The following is a 17,822-nucleotide window of genomic DNA, read 5'->3' as shown; positions in this document are numbered from 1 at the left end:
CAGGACCCAGGGCTTCCCCTTCCACTGGTGCTCTTACTAAGATATTCATTGCTACCTATGGGGTCAGAGTCCAGGGTCAGTCCATGTATAGTATTTAGGTAGTGGCTTAGTCCCTGGAAGCTCTGGTTGGTTGGCATTGTTGTACATATGGGGTCTCGAGCCCCTTCAAGCTCTTCCAGTTCTTTCTCTGATTCCTTCAACGGGGGACCTATTCTCAGTTCAGTGGTTTGCTGCTGGCATTCGCCTCTGTATTTGCTGTATTCTGGCTGTACACACTGATTTCTAATTTATGATCTTTCTGCTTTAACCTCATGAGTCCTGGGATCATAGAAACATGCTATAACTAAAGCTATTCCATTTCTCGTCTTTTAAAAAGGCGTTTCCAATCAGTTCCTAAGAACGGAATGAATCCTCTGTGACAAACACTCTGGAATGGGAGAACTATAACAATGACGTCATAAGAAAATGGAAAAGGAGTGACTTCCCCCCCAGGCCTCAAGGTGCTGGAAGACAAATGTGTTGCTTTCCTACTCCTTATATTCGTAGTTGCCACAGGGATTCAGGTATGTACTAAAGTCTGAGTTAAAGCCTAAAGGCTCATAAAAAAAAACAGTTTGAAATACCACCGAAGAAAGCACAGCTTACTAAGAAAAGTCAAAGTGAGAATACTGTGGTCACTTCAGTATGGAAAGATATAATGTAGATCTCTTAGACATGTCCCTCTGAGTAAATTTGAAGGAGAGAGAGAGTGGCTTCTTTCTTTGGAGGATTTGGAAGTGTTACCTTTCTGCTATTCTTTGCAAAGAAATCATTGAAGGCAGAAGCCCAGACCTGTATCTGGAGGGGATTTTGTGATGTGTATCAGTAGTTCAGATTCTAGGTGAGAGAAGTTCCAGGTACTGGTGAGGTGGCCTCTAGTCAGACTGCCTCCTATGTATGTCTGTTTGAGATGGATCTGCCCTGGGATTAGTCTCTCCTCAGCTGCAGGTCCTCACTTGAGCCATCGCCTTACCTGTACTCACAGAGTGTCTGCATTAAACACCTACTGTTTTCACTTTTGGGGAACTCATGTGAGTTTTGTGGAGCTCACTTTTCTTGTGAAAGCCACGTTTGATTCAGATAATAAGCCATATTCCTCTAGGACAAAAAATTCCAGCCCAGTAATGGACTTCTCGCTAACCTCAAAGTTATTATATTCAGTGGATTTCATTTTCTCCTCAAGAAGGGACTCAACTCCAGAATAATTACCAAATATTCACAAGCTCCCTAACACACAGAGGAAAACTTTCTGAAATGTATTGCAGGAGAGTAAGAAGAAACACAGAAAGAACCGAACCGAGCCACATAGTTGCCGTATCTGGTTCTGTCCGAGTTTAACACCAAACCGCAACTTGTTAATATTTCTGTAAGCTTCCATTTTAATTTACATTTTATATGTATCTGAGTTGACTCATGGTCACTCAAATTTCAGACATTTCTGACTCCTGTGGTGATGATCTTTGTCCCCCAAATGTGGATGATAATGTCTACTATGGTTGGCAGACATTCACTAGACTACATTGTTAGCAGTTCACACTTCGGATATTGCTTGTTTTCAAACAACTCTTCTACTTCTATCCTATTCATTAGAATATGATCATGTGACTACATCTAGCTACAAAGAGGAATGTACAACATGGTAGTTACTTGTTATGCAGTGAAATACTGGTGATATCAAGTGGAAGTGGGGAAGAAAACTAGAGTTTTATGATAAGCTCAATGATAGCGTAGCAAAATACACTTTCCCCCTCCAAAGCTACTAATGGTTTTACAACATTGTAGGACAGAAAGGAATGAACAAGTAAGTGAAAACACACAGAAAATGCAAAGATTATTCATCAGATCCATGGTGGGATCATCTCTATTATTATGCAAACTTCATCAAATATTCAAGCCCATTTAGATCAGACAACGACGTAGTAAAAGAGAAAGTTCTATTGATTTTAGTAGCAACTTTTCTTTTCGTATGAGATCTCGTGTAGCTCAGATTGGCCTCGAAATCCTTCCAGAGCCAAGTTATTAAAGATGATCTTGAATTTCTGATCCTTCTTCCTCATGATGACAAGTGCTAGGCTTATAGGAATCGGCCAGTCCACCACATTTATGTGGCTTCAGAAATTGAACTCAGAGCTTTGTGCATGATAGGCTGAGCTTCAGCTCCAGTGCACCAGTTCTTTCTGAAAGGACAAATGTATAGCAGAACTAAGAATAGGAGACAATGACCTTAACTTCGAGAATGATTAGCAACAGAGGTCCTCCTAACAATATACTCGATGAGGACAGACTAACTGATCTTCCTTCTTTTGCTTCGTTCTGGAGGTCAGTGGCTCTTAGTGGAAAATGAGAAAACAGGAAAAACCAAAAATATTTTCTTAAGGATTAAGCAAAGCTTTTATGATAGAGTCGTATCATTAAAAACAATGATCACAAGGATCAATCCCAAGGATCGATACAAGTTTTGCAGAGTTGCTTGATACAAAATATCCAAAAGCAGTTAATATCAAGATCAACAGTCAAGGAAAAAAACCTGGTATTTACAAAAGAACATAAAGTATCTAGAAGTGAAGTCAGACGAAGATAAAGCCTGGGTTATTTCTAATTTGGGGTTTGACATTTGGTTCTCTTAATGAGATCTTTAAATAAACAGAATTCTTTTGCTAAAGCAATTAATTAAATTTCCTTCTCCCTACAGTAAATGCCTTTCAGTCCTTGTTTATAAAATCCTTCCTTACTTGTAGCCATGGAAATGTTTTCAATTTGAGTTGAAAAAAAAATGAGAACGATTTGCTCACTTCTTATTAAACCATATTTTGAATACTTCGGGTTTCCTCGGATCATCAGCTGCCTTCTCAATGCTTCACTGACATACTTCTTCCTTGAGTATTCTGGACACTTCCCATTATCTTATTCAGAAAAAATTATTCTGCTTCTCGCACAAAAACTGTCACACAATTTTTTTAATATTCTCTCTCGCACTTTTTCCTCAGTTGTCCAGTTCACTCTTCATAAAACTACCTAAAAGTTCACCATCATTTCCTGCTGATAGTTTTTACTTGGAAAGTACAGACTGTAAAAGAAGAAGAAGAAGAAGTATTAAGAGCATCTGCCAAAATGATCCTTTTGTTTTCATAAAACGTTGCCTCAGGGCTGAGTAATGACTACGGAATATGTAGAAATTATTTAGATCTCTACATGCAAACGAAATAAACATGTTAAGATCAGGAGTACTAGGGTGGTACATGGGTACTTAGAAATTACAGGGGAACAGATGGCAATGTCTGTGGTCAGAAACTCAAGGGTCTAAGATGCCTTTATGGTTCTTCAGAGTCTCAGAACCAATAGAATGAATATATATTCACTGTGCGTAATATTTATTAGACTAGCTTAACTGTTTGGAAATGTTAACAGAGGTCAGCTGCACCTTGAGAACCTAGAAAAAAGGGGTTGCTCAATTCAGGCCCCGGCTCTCCTACTCAGATGCTGGTCTTGAGAGGTTTTGGAAGGCTAAAGCATCTGGAGAGTTCAGATGGTAGCAAAACATTCAAGAGCAGCAGCAGCAGTGGCAGCAGTGGCAGCAGGACGGATGGCAAGAGTGAAGCCCAACGAGCCATCTGCATCGCTTTTCCTTTGGACATCTTTATATCTGAACTACCTTGGAAATGTGCCACCTCTACAGGAGAGGGTCTTCTCTTCTCTGTCAATCCATTCTGGAAATGTCTTCAAAGACCCTACGGGCAGGTGTAGACTATAGATCCAATCACACTAATAGTCAAGGTTATCTTCACAGGAGCTTTCTCTGTGACAGCAGAGAAAGATAAAGATGGGTCTCACGAGTCTTTGGCAAGGATTCTCCAGATTTTCATCCAGAGCCTTTCCTGTGCTGTATTTCTCAAAATCTACCAAGCACTCTTTCACCCTGAAAACAGAGAACACTTGCCTATTTCCAGTGGGCAATGGAAAGAGTTGTCCGAATATGTCCACTTTTCTTCACTCACTTCTAAGAAACAACATTTCTCCAAGGAACAATTCCTTCAGTTTTATTTGATAAAATACAGCTCAAGTTTCTGCCCAGAAAAATACACATATTTTAAAAATCTCAATTTTTTCTACTTTTTTCAAAATGTGAAATTGAACTCTCCTTTAAGAAAATAGTTCATGTGCTTGTGTGTTTTGGATTCATTCATTCATAGCTATGCACTACATGGATACTGAGGCCAGAAAAAGCCTTCAGATTCCCATGACTAAAGTTATAGAATGATATTAGCTGCTATGTAGAAGCTGGGAACCAATCGTAGGTCCTTTGGAAAAACAGCTAGTGCTCTTAACCACTGAGTAATCTCTCTAACCCATGGAAAAATATTTTCTTTTTGTCTCCTGAGAACTTCTTGCATTTTGGTTCCTACAGATAATCTTGTGTTTTTCTGTATGTTGCACACTTCTACCTGTAGTTATACTTACGGTTTTCTTTGGGTATTTATTTTTGGCAAAGGAATCCATTTTCCAGAAAAATATTGTAACTTTTTCAACTTGTCCAACAGACAAATTGATTAAATATCAACAATTTCCTTTCCTATTTGCACGCAGGGACTTAAGAGAGCCCCAGATTGTCAATTTAGTGTATAGACTCTATCTTTCTGGTTGCTCTTTATCATGGGACTTTTGTTGTTTCTTCCTGGCTCTAACCTGAAAACAAGTTCAGCTACTTGGTATAGAGTCTCCTGTTGCTTTTTTTTTTTTTGGACAGATCATATATACAAGCCTTGAATACATCATGACTGGGGAATAAAGGAAAGAGAAAATACCACAGTGAAGACAGCCTTTGTCTTCTACAGGAAAATAGAAATTGAGAATAGAAAGGAGAGAGTGGAGAAAGCAAGAGGGAAGGGAGAGGAGAGGTGAGGAAGAGTGAGTGAGAGGAAGAGGTGAAGGAGAAGAAGGTGAGGGTGGAGAAGAGGAAGAGGAAGAGGAAGAGGAAGAGGAGGAAGAGGAAGAGGAGGAGGAGGGAGAGGAGGAGGAGGGGGAGGAGGGGGAGGAGGAGGAGGAGGGGGAGGAGGAGGAGGAGGAGGAAGAGGAGGAGGAAGAGGAGGGGGAGGAGGAGGGAGAGGAGGAGGAGGAGGAGGAAGAGGAGGGGGAGGAGGAGGAGGGGGAGGAGGAGGAGGAGGAAGAGGAGGGGGAGGAGGAGGGAGAGGAGGAGGAGGAGGAGGAAGAGGAGGGGGAGGAGGAGGAGGGAGAGGAGGAGGAGGAGGAGGGAGAGGAGGAGGAGGGAGAGGAGGAGGAGGAGGAGGGGGAGGAGGTTGCTGTTTCATTTTTTAGCCCAAGGAATCTTGGTTAAATCTCAAATTTACCACCTTAAAAATAAACCTGACCCTTTCACAATTAAACCACATCACTGCAAAGTTCATTATATTACAAAGTTTGCTAAAACATGAGAACTGTGTACTGGTTTTCTCTATTGAGAAGAGAATGCCATAGTATTTTGCGTATTACACACTATTTTTAGTCTAACATTTGTCTTAGCACATACGTTGTTCAAATAGAACATATTTACTACTTCTTAACATTTAAGTTATTGTTAACACATGTTTTAAGGTATCTTATATCTGCGAGGATGGGGAGGGGAACACTCACAGAGAAGGTAAGGGGGAGAGGCTAGGGGGATGTAGGCCTGGAAAAAGGGAAAGGGAATAACATTTGAAATGTAAGTAAGAAATACTCAAGTTAATAAAGATGAAAAAAAGATATCTTATATCCAACTAGAGTTTAATTCATTAATTTTATTTTCCAAAAAATTATGCATATGGGCAGAACATACACACAAGCCTTGGATGCATCATAACCTGGGAATGAAAGAACTAGGAAGCACCAAAGGAAAGATAACCTTCTTCACTTCTGCAGGGAAATGCAGAATTTGAGAATAGAAAAGAGAGAGGGTGAGGAAGTAAGACAGGAGGGAGGGGATCAGAGGGAGAAAGAGGGGTGTATATAAGGTGTGTGTGTGTGTGTGTGTGTGTGTGTTTGTGTGTGTTTGTGTGTGTTTGTGTGTGTGCACTTGTGTGCGTCTGTGTGCAAGGTGTGTATCTGTGCATCTGTGTATAAGCTTTGTGTCTATGCATGTATGCATCTGTGTGCCAGAGAAGGGGGTTGGGCATCTTGCTTTGTCACCATCTACCTTATTGATATTCATCACTGTTTTTCAAAATGCAGACTAGGTTTTCAAGTACTTCTAGAATTTTCTCTGTGTCCCCTTTGGAATTAAAGTTACTTGCATTTTAGATCATTTCAATTTGTCCTTTAAGATCTGAATATTCAATTCTCCCCACCCCACCCCCATTGCCTTCATACTTTCTATTTTCTTTAAAATCTTCTTTTGGGATTCAGTTTGGGAAAATTTTATTGTTCTGACTTCAAGTTCCTTATAGAATTTTGATCTTATTGTTTCCTTACCCATTATCTTGTTGGGATGAAATCACTCATCTAGCTTTTATAGCATCTATTACTTCCACGGTAGCCTGAAATATAATAGTCTTGTTCTTCCATGCTCTGTCAGAGGGCTCTGAAAACTCATGTCCTCTTTCTATTGTCTAGTCTGGGCCTTACCAATGTTGTGCATTTTCTCCCTTTTATTATGTGGCATGCAGTTTCCTGCCCCCCCCCAAGAGCCAGAAGTATTGAATTGAAGAGAGTGAAGTGAATTTTAATGGTCTTGAAGTTGGCATTTTCTTTCAGCATTCCTTCCCTGCATCCACATAATTATATATTAACAAGACTCAGACATGGGCTAATTTTAAAGTTTCAGTTTTGCGTGAGTGTCTCACAGGCCTCACGTCTGCTATAACACCTTGTGTTTAGGGTTTTAGAACAGAATTTAATTTTGTTTTTGTTTTTCTTTGTTTTGTTTTGTTATGTTTTTCTCGATGTGCATTTCATCCTTAGCTTTCAGTGTTCTCTCTTTGCTCTTCCTGGAGAGTATCTGTAAGCTAGGAGCTGGGATGTCTGACTGGTCCTTGTGGAAATATTCTGTCTTTATCTTTGCTTGGGGCTGGATTCATTGTTGACCTTTTTGTTCTGATTGATCTTAGACAAGAATTGTATCTTGTGGTCTCAGGAGTGTAGACTTCTCAATACTCTAGCATAGAAAATCTGCCATGCGCTGCCAATAATGAACCTGTAGCCATTGTGTGTTTCTGCCGTGACCAGCCAGCAGAGTGATTTATCTGTCCTCCTCACTAGCTGTAACAGATTTTCTCCGTGCTTCAAAGCAGCAGGTATTGGTGGTGTTTATTCCCAATGGAAGGCTTCTGCTGTGTAGAGAAGTTGGGATGAAGATTCTGAGTGATTATTTATACCTGTCTCAGAGAGGAGGCCCTTTCCTCTTCTGTGTTAATGCTGTGAGAGGCATGCTTTTAGAAACAGTTCCTCATCTCTTCCACAAGAACCTCATGCAGAAGGGCACTAAGCACAGAGCAGGAAGCAAGTAACTGAAGCACTGTGTAGACTCCACTCCACTTTGCCTCAAGATTCCAGGCACGGTGAACATCTCTCACTGAATTCTTGCCAGTGCCCCGTAAACATGTATACTTTGTTTTTCTCTGCATGCCAGACTTCATATGGAGACTTCAGGCTGACTTACCTATGACTTCAAGTTAAACTATCAAGCAACATCATTATTTGCATAGTTTCCCTTACTTTCCCCTGAGGGTGGTAAATTCTGCGCATATCTCTGGACTCCTTTTTGATTGGCAGCATCATGTACTGAGTGATAAATTATGGAGGTCAGAAAATAAATGTTTTAAGAAGCTTTTATTTCAGCCACAACTCCCCATGCTATTATTTATTTTGCTTTCCATACAACTTTAGAATAATTTTTATCATGTCTTTCGCCATAATAAATCTATGGAATCATGGTAGTCTATATTTTATAATTCTGAGACAGAAACTCAGTGACTACACACATTTTCTAGGTCACCTAACTGGTAAATACCATAGCTGGAGGATAAAATCAAGTCTTGCTCATTAGCAAGACAAGATGCCTGATCATTAGCATTGGAGTGGATGATTGAATTTCAAATGGAAGGGCTAAATGTCATCCTGACCCAATCAGGGACCTTTTGTTCTGATGCTATCCTTGACTTTCAACTTCAGCCAAGACATAATTACAATTTTTATCTTTTCAAGAGCTTCTAATTTCCTGGGAAAAAGACAAGTCACCTAAAGACCTTGTTTTTTTTAATAGTTTATATACTCAGAAAAATGCCACAAATATACGATGCTGGCTTCTATTATTACCCTCACTAACCTCATTACCCCTAGCTCATCCCGACCATCATTACCACTACCACCACCCCACCACTATTAGCATTATCATTGCTATTACCACCCCTACCACTCCTACAACCTCATCCCCTCGTTCCTTCACCTCCATCACTATCATCACCATCATCACATACCCCAGCCTGCAGTCTAGATAACTATTGGTTAAGAATTTAAGGAACATACAGTGGAGATAGAAAGGCTTCAAGATGGCTTATCTTTTCTAAGTTAAAGGACATTCAAATAAAAAGTTAAGCATGGTAGGAGGTTATCCAGAGGCGGGAATAAATTTCAATGAGAGAGTTCTGTCGCTTGTTGAAGAAAAGAAAGTGGTACCTGTCCTTGCAGTATGAGGTGCTCTGTTGGGTGCACAGCCAGGGCAGCAGCAGGACCGCCAGGGGAGACACATGGAGGCTACAATGACCAAAATATAGTTTTGAGTCTCTTCTCCTCTCTCTGATGTCCTCTTCTTCCTCTCTCATTATTTCATCCCCCTACTCCCCTTCCTTTTCCCTTCTTTTTTCCTTTTGTAAAGCCCACATTCCAAAAATCTCTATTAATTTACTTCTTGCGCCATGAGAGAGGCCACACCCAAGAGAACCGGGCTCACTACTAAAGCTGTTTAGCAGCAATCACTGAATGAAGCTACAGTTAGAGCCTACATCAGAGTAACAACCCATCCCCTTGAAGGAACATCCCCTTGGAGGAGGGAGAAGCTCACATTTCCACAGTTTTGGAAATGCATTCAACTTTACCTTCCTGTGTGACAGTGTTCCAAAGTAAACCAGAATCAGCATTTTCTCAGGTCTCCTCTGAACATGAATGTAAACATAAACATTCCTGTGGGTCTTATGATTCCTGCCACAGCCTTGCATGTTGTGTGGAAAGCAGTACCCTTCCATGTGAGGGTCTTACAAAAACCTTCAGGAGGACGGGTCATGAGAGTGGGGTCTTCAGGAATGGGGTTACAGCCTTCACATAACACAAGCGCTTTCCCACACCAAATGAGGCTACCGCTATTGAAAAGGACATTCTCCATTCACACTGCCTCTATCTTGCTCTGATACTTGCCAGCTACAATTACTCTGGAAAGTACTTTCAGATTACATAAGTCACCCAGATTGTGGTCCACTATTCTCTCATCCTGAAGTGACGGAGACAACTCTTCATTAAATGCAAAACTATTTTTAATCCAGTCTATTTCCTTCCTTAGACACTTTTCCCGAGGTCTTCATTCTTTTCTTTGTTTACTGTTACAAATTATCCCTTGCCCATAGTCTATGTCTTTAAATGCATTCTGCAGAAACGATTCAAGAGGCTGATCTATCCACTCTCCCGTGAGAGGAACAGAACAAAGATCAGCACCCAAGGGAATTCCTGTTGGCTAAAAACAGACATCCACAGTTCCTAACTCAAGATTGCTGTCCATGTTGCTCTTTCTGCTACCAGCTGTATCAGGAACGTGGGTTGCTATCCTTATGTGAGCCTCCCCAAAATATTATACCATTGTGGTACATAAATTTAGCAGATTTCTTCCTTCATTAAGTATGTTTCTTGGTTGTGGCTTTTAATTAAATTCTACATTTTCGAAAAAGTTGATCTTTGGGAGTTTTCAAATCTCTTGAAGTAAGAAATGTCCTATTTCAAACAGACAACAGCTTACAATGAGAAAACCAAAACTGTTGAGAACATATGGGGCTGAGAATCATAAAGCAATTCTATATAATAGAGAAAATAATATCACACCACGATGAAGAATTAAAAGCATAGGTTGAATTATGTTTCTCTTTAATAGATAGATAAACAGATAGATAGAAAATAGAAAGATCAATAATAAACAAAACTAAGAAAATCCTCATACACTCAAGTTGTTATCTATAATTCCTCAGAAAATGGCTATATTTAGAAATGATAGCTTTAAGGAGATAATTAAATAAAGTAGGGTCTGGTGAATGACCTTACTTTACCTACATTGTCTGGATTCCTGGTAGAAATAGGTAAGATACACCAGAGATAAATGCCATGGGAAGGCAAGGTAAGAAGTTTTACCAAACAAGGCCAAGACAAGAGTAACAACAAACCCACAAAATAAACAACAAAACCAAACCTCGAACAACAACAAAAAGGCTACAAAAACTAAAAGAACCTTCTGATATCTGGATTCTAAATTCTGTAGTTTAAGAAAAGAACCTTTTTACTGTTAAAATGTTCAAGTCTCAGGTTCTTTGTGATGGAAGAGGTAAGAGACTTGACTAACCAAAGACATGGACTGAATGACTGATTACCTGTTTAACTTCCTAAACCACCTAGGAAACTGTATAAACAATAGTAAAGGGGAGTGTTGAAAGATCATATGGGAGGCAGAGGCAGGGGGATCATTAGTTTAAGGTCAGATTGAGTTACCTATATGAGATCTTGTCTCAAAAGCCACCCAAAAAAGAATGATGTAAGAAGGTGAGAGTCACAAATGCAATTGGGAAAGACTCTAAAACTATTACAGCAATTAAGGAAGCCCAGAGGCCCAGAAGCCCCCAAATCTATGTGGTCAGGGGATTCACAATCATTGACTCCAGGATTGTTTCAGAAGATAAGAGTGGTTTGAATCTGAAATGTTGGCGTAAGCTCATCGGTTCAGTACCTGGTGCCATGGAGTGGTGGTCTGTTTGAAGGCTATGGGAACTTGAAGATGTATGATTTTCTGCATGAAGTCATACAGGAACACCTTTGGCAGCTCAATCTGGCTTCTGGTTCCTCATTTTCTGTGTCCATCTGCATGACAGAAAGCTTTCCCGTTCTAGGTCTCTGTCATTATGATGTTCTTGCCAAGTTGGGTCAAGCAACTATGAAATGAACCCTCTAAAAATATGAGCCACATGAAACTTTCTACCCCTGTTTGTACCAGGTATGCGATAAAATCAGGTAGCACAACCAGATTAAAAAAAAACTAAGTCCCCATTCCTGTGCATAGAAAGCATTTCAACATGCAGTACCCATCATATTACCTGGATTCCAGGTACCCCCATCCCGAACACAGAGATTCATTCTCCATAAAAGTAAAGCAATGGGACTTGGTGCCTGGTAGACAGATTAGAATCGTAGATAACGTGAAGATGCAAGGCTTACCACCTACCATGCTGAGGTAGAGTCAAAGGTCTTCATGGTGTGTGATATCTCAGACTGAAGAAGCCATGATGAAGAGGGAGAGCATCCATGGATGATACTGATGTGAACACCCACAATTAATGATGTGAGTGATGATAACGATTCCTTAAATCTACAAGAGTCTGAATTACTCATCAAATATATTGACTGCTAAAGTACAGAATATAAGTGAAAGTTTCTCATGTTCTTTTTCTTCATGCAATTTATATATAAGCAAGTTATCAACTAAGTTTTAAGAATGAAGCCACTTACTCCATCAGGTGTGCTACCTTAAGGAGGGTCCTCTAGTAGAACTGTAAAATGAGAATCTGAGCTGAAAACTGAAAAGTGTGAATAATTATCATATTCTGGAGCTATGAAAGCCGACACAAAAGAGAATCAGCTGACACTGGAGCATTGATTCAGTGGTTAAGAACCATGGCAGCTCTTCTAGAGGAACAGGGTTTGATTCCCAGCACCTGGATATCAGCTGACAACAACTCCACTTTCAAAGGATCTGATGCTGTCTTCAGTTCTTCAGGCACTCATTGCATGTGATGTGCATGGTGCCCAGACATGCATACATACAGTACATTGATACACATAAAATTTACACAAATAAATCACTTTAAAAAAGAGTCAAGTGAAATTAAAATTGGTTGTGTATCCCTGTGAACTAAAAAGGATTTTAAAAATGTTCTTTAATGAAACTGCTTTATAATTTTACAGATATGCAATATAAGTTTTTTAAAAATCTACTTTACCATGAAAAAGAAAAAAAGTGTTTAAAAGAAAAAAGTCTATTTTATCTTTTAATTATGCATAAGTAAGTGTCTAACTGTAAGTATGTACAAATGAGCACAGGGGCTTACTAGAAGCCAGAAGAGGTTATCTGATTCTTTGAAACTAGAGTTACAGAAGGTGGTGAGCCATCCTTTGTGGGTACTGGGAACTGAACTCCAGTCTTATTGAGGAACAGCAATTACTTTTAACCGCTGGCAATCTTTCTAAGATACATTTTATAAGAATAAAACCAATTCAGGGTATTTACCAAAATTGGATGTCCCATTGTTAGCCTTGGCAGGAAGAGTGTCTGCCAAGTCTATTTGCAACAGTCGTCACATGATATGAATGTAATCAAGCTACGCTGCACATAGTATTGCCATACTTCAACTTTCTTCCTCCTTTAACTCTGGGACCTTGGATAAGTCATTGTCCTTGCTGTGCTTGAGGTTCCCAGTTTAAGAAACTTGGGGGTTAGGTGGTGGGCTGAGGATGAAGCTCAATTGGTATCATGCATCCTTAGTGTGCAGAAATACCTGGGTTTACCAGCCTTCAAATTTGAAAAGCTCTGGTTGGACCCCCTACATTGCAAAACAACAAAAGACAGAGAAGAAGAAAAAAAAATTACTGAGGGTGAAATCCTTTTAGAGAACCCTAAGATGTGTCTGGAGGAATGGCTCAGTGGTTATAAACACATCAGCTCTTGTAGAAGACCTGAGATTTTTTTCCCCAGGAGCCAGGCAAGGAGCTCACAGCCACCCGTAACTTCAGCTCCAGGATTCTGATATTCTCTTCTGGCCTCTCCTCGCAGCTGCACACATATGTCAGATACTTACATAGGCAAAGACATAGACTTAAATAAAAATAATACAAATGAGTATTTTAAATCATGTAAAACCCCCCTTTCACTCTGTTCTTCTAGGCAGTGCCAATTGAATTTAGTGATTGTCTATGAAAAGATGAAGTTTATCGGTTTCTATTTCTTGGAGATGGAAGCTAGAGGAAGAGATAGAGCCTAGGTATGGTCATATTTCAATGCATATATCTGTAAAATTCTCTGACACAAAGTATTTCAAATCCGTTAAGATTGTATTCATGCATTTAATAGCAGCTTCAACTTCAAAGGCAAGCTATAGGAATGCTGGGTTTGGATATTGTTCGCATTGTAGTCTAGTGTCAGGCTGTCACTGCCAGCCTGCTGCTAAAGCAAGCGAATCTGCAGTAAGATCCCACGCTCTTTGTTTCCTATGATGAATTTGATGAAATGGAGTATCGAAGAAAATGTCCTTTATACATTTCCCTATTCTCAATAAAAGGTCACTGTGACCTCTATTTATCTTCTTAGAGACCGACAAAGTGACTCGACTTTCTAGAATAGGTAAAGCTGCAGTGATCAGCAGAGACTGGTTGCCCCTTAGGCAGCACGGCAATTTCCCACCCATAAATCTCCACAGCACCTGCTCTGTAGTAGGCTTCAGGAAACGCTGTGTTACAGGGTCATAAAACCACGGAATAAAGTTTGGAGCGATTTAGAAGAAAGAAATTTCCAAGCCACGTCTACCACACTCCACTAGCAAGAGACTTTTGTCCTGGAGAGAAGCATGAATGTCCCCTTCAGACCCTTCCTCATGGGGTGTGATGCAGCTGCAGATGCCTCTGGCTGTTCCCTGTTCCTTCTCACACTGCGGCATTGCTCTGAACTAGGCCTTTGTCTTTGCAGGGAAATCAAAGGGAACTTGGAATTGAACTCATGGATGCTTGCTGGCAGGAGGAAGAAATAGGAGAGCCTGGGATTTTGGATGGTTTATGTGACCCTTACTTCCTATCCTACCCTCCACATTCAACTCAATTAATCTCAAGTTGAAACAGATTTATTTATATTTTCCAGAACATTCTCGCGATGTTGTCTTGATTTGGGCCAGTTTCTAAGTGCTTTCTTTCCTTTTGTTTGAAAAGAAACATGAGCCTCTGGTCCCTATTAAAAAGGAAGAAAGCATCATGGATATCCAGCTTCCCTCCAGCTACCCCGAATCTGAGCAGACTGCATGACTCATCTTTCCTAGAAACACAACAATGAGGTCATCCTGTCTGCTTCCTTCCCACTCCGAGTACAGTTGAATTGGGTTCCTCTGTTCTTCCTCTGTTCTCAGAGATTTTTTTTGAAAAGCCCTCTGCTTGTTAAAATGCCAGAGTGTTGTTATATAATTGGAATACAGCAAGAAAGAACACTAGCAGTGATTGGCATTTTTTTTTCACGCGTCTCAATTCTCATCTGCAAAACTAAAATGTTGTAAGTGGTAGAGAACGTTGTATCTCAATCTTGTTTTGTTATTTTTTTCTTGATGTGGAAGCTCGCTGCTTTCACAGGCAGTTACTTCTACACTGAACAACTCCCCTAGATTATATTAATTTGCAGGAAACTAAAATCTGGTACTTGTTATCAGCCACAGCTTTGCCTTCTACCATGCTCGTCTCTTTTTAGACCAGTATCACATGACTGACTATCCTCTACATCTAGATCCATCAGATGTGGCTCACGTCACTTTCAATGCTTACTTGAGCTGATTGATTAATAAGTTGGGCTGAACTCCACACAAATTTAAATATCTGTATTCCTGTAAGTAGATATTCATTAAGCTTGGCAAGTTACCATCATAGAGCAGAGAAAATACCTGGACAAATACACTTTCTGGAAATCACTGGATAATCTAATTATTATTATACAATTAGAATCTAGACTACACTAATTAAAAGAAGTAATTATATTTTTCAAATTTTCTGACTCTCTTGTTGAAAAGTGTTATTTAAATCAAGTTAAGACATTAATCTATACACAATTAATATATGCAATTATCATGTCTTCACTTCTGCATTGATTGTAGGTGGAAAGAATATTCTAACAGAAGGAACTATCTGGAAATGGAAGAGACAGAAGGCAGAGGAGAGTACTGGTCTACTTAGGGAATACGATCAAAGTGCCATGTGTCCTTGTATGAAAAAAATGGCAAAAATTAAACTTGTACTAAACCTGTAAAAAATAGAAAAAGAATATTATAAAATTTGTATTTTTACCTATTGTACAATATGTATATTTCTAAGATATTAATATTCAAATATTATCCTACAAGATCTTCTCAGATTCCTTTGAAATAGAATAAACTGAGTTTTCCACTGCATCAAAAATAAATTTAAGAAACAAACGGATGCAAGATAAATACAGAGAACCTTAAGGAAATAATGGAGGTTCCCAAGTACTACCCTGTTGCATCCCCATGCATCAGGGGGCATAAAACAACACAGGACGTCTAGGTATTTTATATGGAATAGACCTTATAGTTTTCCATTTGGGTTGAAGGGTACTATTCAGGTACTTTCCAGACAGACATTAAAAGCACACATCCAAGAATTTGCAGCAAATGGGACTCCTGACACCTAAAGAATCCTCTCACAGCCAGCAATGGTTGGGTTGTAATTAGATCTTGTCTGTTACGAGCTGCAGCCTGGTCTGAGCAGGTTCCCAATGGAGAAGGATTCCTTGCATTGAAATGAAGAGGACAAAGCTAACTGGAGGTTATTTGTAACAACCTGGAGAAATTTAAACCAACAGGACAGAATACAAGGTAGGTTCTGTGGTGTACAGCACTTGTATATTTGAAAAGGTTCACATATGCAGGGCTAAATAATTTTAGTATTGAAGGATAGCTTGGGAAACTCACATACTTTCTGAAATTTCCAAAAAATCCCTGATATATCTCTATCGTGCCCCCAATCCCTGCAATGTGTGTATGAACCATCACTCCTTTCCCATGACATTCCTTAACTAGTTTTTTTGGTCCTGTGTCTTCCTTCTTAACATAGATTTATTTATTTACATATGTGTGCATGTGCACGCAAGTGCCATAGAGGCCAGAGAGTGTTGACTCCTCTGGAACTGGAATTACAGGTAGTTTCAAACTCCCTGATGGGGTAGTGAGACTAAACTATACCTTCTAACAAAAGCAGTAACTGTTCTTAACCATTGAGCCATCCCTCCAGCTCCTATTTCTGCCTTTGAGATGTTTTTCTTCTAGATTTTTCTGTGCAATGTATGGGCACCAGTTGTCAGGTCATATTTCAGAGAACTGTCCATTTGCCCTCCAGCAGTAAGACCTATATGAAAAGTCCTCTGGACACATTTGGGACAAATTCTGTTGTGACTTCCAATCTTGTTATCTCCCACGGGGAGAAAAAGTAGTCATGTCTTCCTGATTCTGAAGTAATTACCATCACACCTCTGAGGCATTCCCCAAGCCTCTTCCAGAATACTTGCTCAGCATCTATTCACTGTTAGCTCATCTCTTGTCAAAATGGTCTTCACACATCTTGGGACAAAAGTTCATTCAAAGATGTCACCCGTTCAAATTCAACGCTGAGCTCACAGGCAAAATATGATGGATGGCCAGAGTCAGCAAAATGGACTTTGACCCATGCTTAGATTGGGCTGCTGGGATTTTCAACGGTCATTATGTGAGTTGAAAATTCTTTCTTGCCTCCTCAAAAGACAGCTGCTTCTTTTCAGCCTGCTCCAGGGAACCGGCATCCTCAGCACCAATTGCTCTGACTTCCGGCCTTCCTTAGTGGATCAGAAATCTTGAGGCTGCTGAGGATTTGAAGCTAGACTGACACTTCCCTAGCATTCTTTGGGGCAATGGCTGGAGACTCTATCTCCTCCTGCATTCATGTACCTGGACAGACCTCTCCTTCTCCACAAGTCCAAAGACTGCAGCACTTCACACTGCCACCTCTTCCAGGCCTAGTAAGTGCCTCCAGTTAATGCCAGGCCTCAGAGTTATGATAGACACTGAAGTTTTGCCCATGGCTTCTTTTAACTCTCCACACGCATTTGTAATGATGCCATTCAGTAAACACACTTGGCTTATTCCTCTAAACGAAGCCTGTAGATGTCACAATGGTTTGAAAGGCATGTGAAGGGGTTGGGGATTTAGCTCAGTGGTAGAGCACTTGCCTAGCAAGCGCAAGGTCCTAGGTTTGGTCCCCAGCTCCGGAAAAGAAAAAGGCATGTGAATATTTTAGAGATGAACATTTCTGATGTTTTAGGAATGGTGTTTCATATGGGGCGGAATCCCTCTTCTCTGTTCCCACAGCAGCTATAAACTAGTTTTGAGATGTTATTTTGGTTACTTATCTTTCCAGAGACTCACCTGGAAAATGGGGAGAATACTTAGCCTGCCTCATTATAGAAGTTAAGGAAAATACTTGACTTAGCTGTCTGATACTTTTTCCTGAATTATGATCTCATTAGTTTCAAAAGCATTGTGCAAGTAAATAATGAATGTATGAAATGCTCTCCTGGGAGGCTGTCTTGTCCAGGCAACTTCCCAACATCTCCTGGATTTACTCTTTATTTTGTCCTTCACCTTTAGATACCAGAGAATTCTGTAAACAGCAGCATTTGTCCCCACACCCTGGTCTAACGTGTCTAACGGCTGTGCTTTCTGAGACCACCCAGGCTGGAGCTGCCTTCTCTGGGGAGAGTATCTGTTTCCATC

The 17,822-nt window shown here is 40.1% G+C and overlaps 1 long non-coding RNA gene across 2 annotated transcripts; it reads left to right on the top strand.

Moving 5' to 3' along the window:
* The first annotated feature begins 434 nt into the window (after positions 1-434).
* LOC102555705 (uncharacterized) lies at positions 435-15,443 on the top strand. Of its 2 annotated transcripts, none has more exons than XR_015623455.1 (3): positions 435-563; positions 13,196-13,292; positions 13,994-14,504. It is a non-coding gene; the product is annotated as an uncharacterized LOC102555705 (long non-coding RNA). The 2 variants fall into 2 exon arrangements; XR_015623456.1 differs by lacking the exon at positions 13,994-14,504 and adding an exon at positions 15,156-15,443 and having other exon boundaries at positions 455-563.
* The last annotated feature ends 2,379 nt before the right edge of the window (positions 15,444-17,822 follow it).

The sequence above is a fragment of the Rattus norvegicus genome, chromosome 6 (genome assembly GCF_021556685.1).
Source record: "Rattus norvegicus strain SHRSP/BbbUtx chromosome 6, alternate assembly SHRSP_T2T, whole genome shotgun sequence".
In the NCBI taxonomy this organism is placed as follows: Eukaryota; Metazoa; Chordata; class Mammalia; order Rodentia; family Muridae; genus Rattus; species Rattus norvegicus.
Note: the sequence above shows the minus strand (reverse complement) of the source record. Positions and strands in the feature narration are given on the sequence as shown.